Source organism: Globicephala melas, chromosome 16 (genome assembly GCF_963455315.2).
Source record: "Globicephala melas chromosome 16, mGloMel1.2, whole genome shotgun sequence".
NCBI classification, from domain to species: Eukaryota; Metazoa; Chordata; class Mammalia; order Artiodactyla; family Delphinidae; genus Globicephala; species Globicephala melas.
Window position 1 is genome coordinate 59,994,389 of NC_083329.1, and position 7,189 is coordinate 60,001,577.

At 48.6% G+C, this 7,189-nt stretch overlaps 1 long non-coding RNA gene across 1 annotated transcript in view; it reads left to right on the top strand.

Annotated features, from left to right (window-relative positions):
• Positions 1–7,189, top strand: part of LOC115856359 (uncharacterized) — a 29,797-nt gene that overhangs the window by 13,963 nt on the left and 8,645 nt on the right. The window contains exons 4-5 of the long non-coding RNA XR_004040804.3: positions 9–112; positions 1,891–2,065. This is a non-coding gene — a long non-coding RNA (uncharacterized lncRNA). The remainder of the gene's footprint in view (positions 1–8; positions 113–1,890; positions 2,066–7,189) is intronic.

Genomic DNA, 7,189 nt, shown 5'->3' on the forward strand with positions numbered 1-7,189 from the left:
TTTCCCAGAGCCTCAGTTTTGTCATCTGAAGGAGGTTTTGTCATGAGGAACATGAGATGCTATTATGTGACAGTGCCAAGCAAGTCGAAGATGCTTCAGGATGAATGGGAAGGTAAGTGCTCACAGTCTGGTCACTGGAGGCTCACCCAGTAGGGAGGGCACAGTGGAAGTGGCCTCCTGGGGTCCTTCAGTGGGCTTTACGCGGTGCAGGTGACCTAAGGCCGAGGATAGCGAGAGGCAGCACTAGGACCCAGGGGCGGAGTCTGGAGCCGGCTCAGCCGGGTAAGTTCACAGCCAGAACACAATGTTCTCAGTGTACCCACAGGAAACCCTGAAGAGGAGAACTGCACATGGCCTTCTGCTGGGTGTGTTCTGGTCCTAGCCTTTTATTCTTTTTCCTAACCTCAGTCCCCACTTTCACATCCTGTAACCTGCAGAGCTGCCTGCCCCACCCTGGTGGGTTGGTCCCAGGCCCCAGGAGAGCAATCAATGCAGGAAGCCCAAAGCCTGGCTGGCCTTCACCATTTTCAAATAAGACCGTTTGCCTCTAACCTTGGTTTCCTGAATCAACCCTTTGTGATGGAAACTTTTCACAGTGCGGAAGGCAGACACAGGGGACAAAGCTGAGTTTCTAGCTGAGGCGAGGGTCTTGGCTCATGTGCAGGGAAACAGCTGATGCCTCTGGACCATCTCCTCCCTTCCTCCCTTAAGTCCAGGCCCCACCTGGGACGGGGTGAGGGCCTCCACGGCTGCTGCATAAATCAAAAGGAACTGGGAGCTGCCTGGGGAACCAGGGCCAAGTTTGGAGCAGAACATCCTATGATGTGGTTCCTAGTTTTTATTTCCACGAATGCTATAATATGTTGTCCCACCGAGCTATTTTTATTGAATGAAAAAATTTTTAAAAAGCAAACCTCTGCAAAACCAACAGCCCTCCGTTACAGGGAAGGACAAGGTGAACTTTTCACTTCCTTCCCCGCAGCCTATCAACTCATCTGCGGTTTGGTGTCACCCACACTTCCATACTATATTCAATCTCAATTTTTGCCTCCTCGTTTTTGAAGCTGCGAGAGCAAGGCTCTTAAACCCATGTTGCTCCTTAACGTTGCGTGAGACTTTCAAAAGAGTTTTCTTAGTGAGTTCTCACAACTGATTGCAGAATGGCCAGATGCCAGCCTTGAGGCAGAGACGAGCCCGGAGAGAGTGGACAGTCAGGGAGAGTCTGTGAGCAGCCAGCACCCAGCCATACTCTGGCTCCCTGCGCTACTGGGGGCTACAAGTAAGGAGCAAAGCTCTTCTTTTATAACACACCACATATCTACCTCCTTAATGAAGGGCCTGGCCATTGAAAATAAACCCCAGTGCTTATATTAAGCTCTTTTAATAGGGCTCCTTCCACTCTGGCATTTCAGAGTGTTTTCCCAAATATTGGTTTGTAAGAGAGTTTTAGTGTGTCCTCACCCCATGCCTATAAAGAGATTCGACTGGGTGCTTCCCATACTTATCCAAGCTCAGGGATTCCTTTCTTGGAGAAGGAGCTTCCTAAAGCTGGCAGTGCGGCTACTCCAGGGAAATCTGCACAAAACTTGCAGCCCCCAAAGACCTGGGTTCTAGTCTTAGTTTTTCCAATTTGCTGTGTGACCCTGTGCAAGTCACTTTCCTACTCAAGGCTTCAATACCCTCATTTATAAAAGTAGAGGATTTGGTTAGACATCATTGCTGTTACAGGTGGAATTGTGTCCCTCCTCAAAATTTACATGTTGAAGTCTTAACTTCGGTACCTTAGAATGTGATCTTATTTGGGGATAGAACTCAATAGAGGTAGTTGAGTTAAAGTGAGGTTCAGTAGGGTGAACCCTAATCTAATATGACTGGTATCTTTATAAAAAGGGGAAATTTGGACACAGACACATGCATAGAGTGATGATGATGTAAAGAGACATTGGGAGAAGATGGTCATCTACAAGCCAAGGAGAGAGGCCTGGAACAGATCCCTTCCTGCACAGCCTCCAGCAGGAACCAACCACGGTGGCATCTTGATCTTGGACTTCTAGACCTCAGAACTGTGAGACTATTAAGTTTCTGTTTAAGCTGCTCAGTCTGTGTACTTTGTTATGGCCGCCCTAGTAGGCTCTTATGGCAGCCCTAGCTCAAATGAATACAGTTGCTAAGGCCCTTCAGCTCTTAGTCTATGGGATTCTTTCCTGCCATTCCTTGGTGGTTTCTTCTGCCCCACATGGCCTTTCTGTTGCCCTCTCCCAGTGAGTAAATGACACCATGTGTGTGAAGTACTTAGCACAATGCCCCACATATAGTTACTCTTCAGTATATATTAACCATGATGAGTCCCCAGTGCCTGGGTATGACTTGTACCTACCCTGAGAGCTATTGCGCCAAAATGAGAGGTGTGGGTGCTGAGCCCAGGCCCTCATGGTCACTCATGCCTTCATTACTGAAGCCTTTCCCATCCCCCTTGGCAGCCTTTAAATTGAAGAGTATTAAATTGGCACCTTCCAGGAGCCTAACTCTTTTTCATGGAAAGTTCATTTTGGCCACAAAGCCAGCAGGACTCAAAAGAGACTGCAGAGGCTCAGAATGGGAGATGGTTTCTCTGTCCTTGGACTCAGTGATCCCCGGGGTCATGAAGAGCTGCAGAACTCTGAGGTTAAGGCCCTGCTTTTCTATTTGCCTAATAAGGATGCCCCTTGGCTGCAGCATAGTGGATAAGGCTTAACTACAGGCGCAGCCAGAGCTTATGCTCCCAGACAACAAGGCGCGGCCCTCCTCCCTGGTCCTCCATCCCCCCTTCTGCTTCTTTTCTAGCTCTCGGAATGAATACTCCACTGTACTGAGAGATGGCATGGGGATGATGTCCTGCTTTCTTCCTGGCTCCTAAGTCCATAGGTCTCTGGAGGCCATAGCACCTGGTCCTCCAGCTGCAATCTCAGGCTGGCTGAGAGTCTGATTTTCCTTTTCATGATCAGGAGTGCTTTCAAAAAGCACTGTAGCCTTGAGCATTGAAGCAGGATCACAGAATGAGCCTTGAGTCTTCTCTGGGCAGTGACACTGGTCCAGGATAGAAAGTCCTAGGTTGTCCTCGAGGCACTATGTTGGAGAGCTGAGTTGCCCTGACTTCACAGAAGATTCCAGATTTACTATATTTTGGAGACTGCAGAAAGTTACGTGGGTAGAGTCTGACTTCAACAGCCCGCAAACATGACCTTTGGGTTTGCTAAACAGATGAAATGCCCATGCTTGTGTGGTTTATCTTCAAATATATGCCTGGAGATTTCTGAGAACAAGGAGGGGGAGAGAGGGTGTGGGATTTTACTTCAGGCCTCCGGGGCCAGGGAAGGAAGGAGGAGAAACCATTTGGGGGGAAAAACATCTCTCCGCAATGTCCATATACTTTATATTTGATCCCTTCAAGCTGCCTCTTATCCTGGTTTGGCTCAGAGCCCAGAAGGGAGGCTCCTTCAATAATTTTGAGCTTAGAACATCTGCCTTTCCCTAAAAATAAGTAAATAAATACAAATCTGTAAATATTTACTTTCCAGCCAGAGCAAAAATACTGTGAACAGTACTGCCTAGTGGTCTGTAAAGATCACCTCTGATGCGTTATACCAGCCTAAGGGTCTAACCCTTCCAGGTCTTGAGGAGCCTGCTTCCTAAGTTACTTATTGTAAAAGTCAGGATTGTTGGCCTTTTTCTCAGGTGTACCCTGTCCGTGTCAGAGAAATGCTCTTTTGATGGAAAGTAGAGCACGGTGAATGAGGCTCAAAACAATCTGGTTCTTGCTTCCTTCTTCTGAGAGGTCGCACCCCTCCCCTGTTTACATGCTCAGCTCCAGCCACACCAAATGACTTGGAGTTCCATGAATGCGGCCCTGCCTATGCACGTGCTGTTCCCTGTACTTGGAATGGTTCTCTGGCTTATTCCCCTCTAACCCCAATTGAACAGGCATGTTCAGGCCCAGGCTCACCTTCTCTAGGAAAGTTTCCTTGTTATCTCCCCTTCTTTCCCACCTCCAAGACTTCTTGGCTTCCACAGCACCCCATATAGACCAGAGTCATGGAGTTATGGTGCTGTATAGATTCCATATGTTTACTTGTCTGCTTTTTCATTGGTCCAAGTGGTTTCCAAAACTGGCTGCAGGAGGGTCACACGAGACCCCCAGCCATAGACCTACTGGACCCCAGGAATGAAGCCAGGGAGTATTTTTATTAAGCTTGGTTCTGAGGCACAGCTAGGTTTGGGAACTATTGCTCCATCTTTGTACTTCTATTGACTACATACTACCAGAGACATAGTAGGCCCTCAAGAAATGTCTGACCCTTCTAATAATTTCTCTCTTGTAAACTCTTCTTGTTTTCACTTCCTTCCCTTGCTAGCCCTAGACCAACAATTTGCTTACCCCCTTGCCCTTACCGTGTAAGACTGTAACCACCAACTATTCATTTCTTCCATTCCTACTGCCAGGCTGCCCGGAGTTGCTGGTATACTTCCCCAACAATTGGTGCCACTGCAAATTCAGGGACTCAGACTGGAAATGGCCCCTGAATGTGCTTGGCAATCCTCTGACCCTGGTCAGCTCCCTCCCATTCTTCACAGGGACCATTCCCAAGCCCACTGCTCCTGCTTTGTCCTGCTCCTGCCGCAGGCCATACACCAATTTGCCTCCTCCATCACAGAGAACACAGAAGCCATCTGATGGGAACTCCCTTACCTTCCTGCCACCTCACCTACACATTTTCCTGCATCAGCACTATCCTTTTACCCTCCCTCTCTCTAAGGGTAATCACTCCAGCTGGGCTCTGGCTCCCATCCCTCCCACTTCCTCAGGGACCTTACACCCTCAATCATGCCCTCTTTCTCTTTGACCTATCCCCAGAACAAACGTCTTGACTATGCGTCCTCCTTTAACTATCACCCTCTTTGTCCCCCATTTTTGCCTCTGCTTCCCACTGAACTTCTTAAAGATGTTGCCTAGATTTGGCCCCGTATTTTCACCTTCCACTCACCCTCCCAGCCACAGCAGTCTGGCTCTGCCCCCGCTGTACCACAAAGGTGGCTGCTCTTGAGACAAGGTCACCAACAAGTTCCTAGGTAAAATCCCAAGGCCTTCTCCACCCCTGTCAGCTCATTGCTTGGCTATACCAGATACTGGTATTTGCAGCAGGCTCCTTCTTTTTTTTTTTTTTTAATAATTTTATTTATTTATTTGTTTATTTATTTATTTATGGCCGCATCAGGTCCTCGTTGCTGCACGCGGGCCTTCTCCAGTTGCAGCAAGTGGGGGCCATTCCTTGCTGCGGTGCATACATAGGCCGCTTATTGCAGTGGCCTCTCCTGTTGTGGAGCACAAGCTCTAGGCGCGCGGGCTTCAGTAGTTGTGGCTCACGGGCTCCAGAGCGCAGGCTCAGTGGTTGTGGCGTACGGGCTTAGCTGCTCCACGGCATGTGGGATCTTCCCGGACCCGGGCCCGAACCCGTGTCCCTTGCACTGGCAGGCAGATTCTTAACTACTGCGCCACCAGGGAAGTCCAGCAGCCTCCTTCTTAAAACATCCTTTCTCCTGGTTTCCCTGATACCACATTCCTCATTTTCTGGCTGTCTCTGGTTACTTCCTGCCAGTTGCTTTCCTGGGCTCCTCCCCCTCCTCTTCCTGTCCCTTAGATCAGGGGTCCCCAACCCCTGGGCCACCGTACCGGTCCGTGGCCTGTTAGGACAACAGCAGGAGATGAGCGGCGGGCGAACAAGTGAAGCTTCATCTGCTGCTCCCTGTCACTCGCATTACCGCCTGAACCATCGCCCCCCACCATCTGTGGAAAAACTGTCTTCCACGAAACCGGTCCTTGGTGCCAAAAAGGTTGGGGACCGCTGCCTTAGATGCCAGGGTTCCAATTCTCTTCTTACTCTGTGGGCTCTCTCCCTGGGCAATACCATCCATGCCCACCTTTGGTTGCATGTCTCTAGGTGGGTGAGTCCCAAATCTAACTCTAGCCCAGCTCACTCTCCTGAACTATATGTAGACCATAGAGTCACCTGCCTGCTGGACATCTCCTTGAGCCTGCCTCTCTCCCTGTACTCCTGTCTCAGTGAATAGAATCCAGTCCGTCAGCTACTGACACAAGAAACCCGGGTGTCCTCCCTGAGTTCTCCAAGTTTGACCAGTCACCAAGTCCCATATATGCTACTTCTTGAGTAACTCTCAGATAAAATCTATCATCTTGTCCTTATACTCTATGAATTAGCCATAACAAAGCACCTGCAGCCCCACAGAAGCACGATGTCCTTCCTCACTCTTGAGCCTTTGCATATTTTGTTCCTTCCATCTAGAAAGTCGTTCCTTCCCACCCCACCTACTTGTTCTTCAGGTCTCAGCCTAAACACCATCCTCCTAGGAAGTCTTCTCCGACCCCTGCTCAGCTGCATTAGCTGTCTCTGATTTTACAGCATTTCTGCTTTCTGTTATCAGACAGTTTTTTACACTGAAAATTGCTCTTTTCTCTTTCTTAATATATTTATAAACTTGAGGCTGATGACTGTGTTTTGTTTGACAGCATATCCTCAGCATTAGCAGATGCTAAACACATAGTAAGTGCTCAAGAAATGTCTGTGAAATGAGTAAAAGACGTTTGGAAAGAAACATCCTCTCTGTTGTTGCTGGTAACAAACTATATTGTTTCATTACCTTCCCTAAAGAGCTTGTATTATAAAAATGAAGTAAGCGGATTCTGGATAAACAGCTTCTCTAGGGCGACTTGACAGGCTGCAGAAATTAAAGTATCTGGAGAGGTGGAGACCAGCTCATGGATGCTGACATGTGGGACTACCATTGGGCCCATGTGCAGGAGCCTATGAGAAGGGCAGCGGGCCACCAGCATCATTTGCCCAGGCTCCTACCATGGCTGTTTTGGACACAGTTTCCGTTTGTTCCACAGCTTCCACTTGTCAGTAGAGCATTATAGAGAACTCTGGGCTGAGCTCTGGCTTATTGTCGTGGCTCTGCCCACCACCTATCTCAATTACGTTAGGCTTTTCTCCACTCTGGATGCTGCACTGTAAGTAGCTAGCACAGCTTCTAAAACAGGGTAAACATGCAACAAATTCATTCACTCAGTAAATACCTGTAGCACACCTACTATGTGCCAGGTAGTGTTCTAGGTACTGAATATACAGCAATGAAT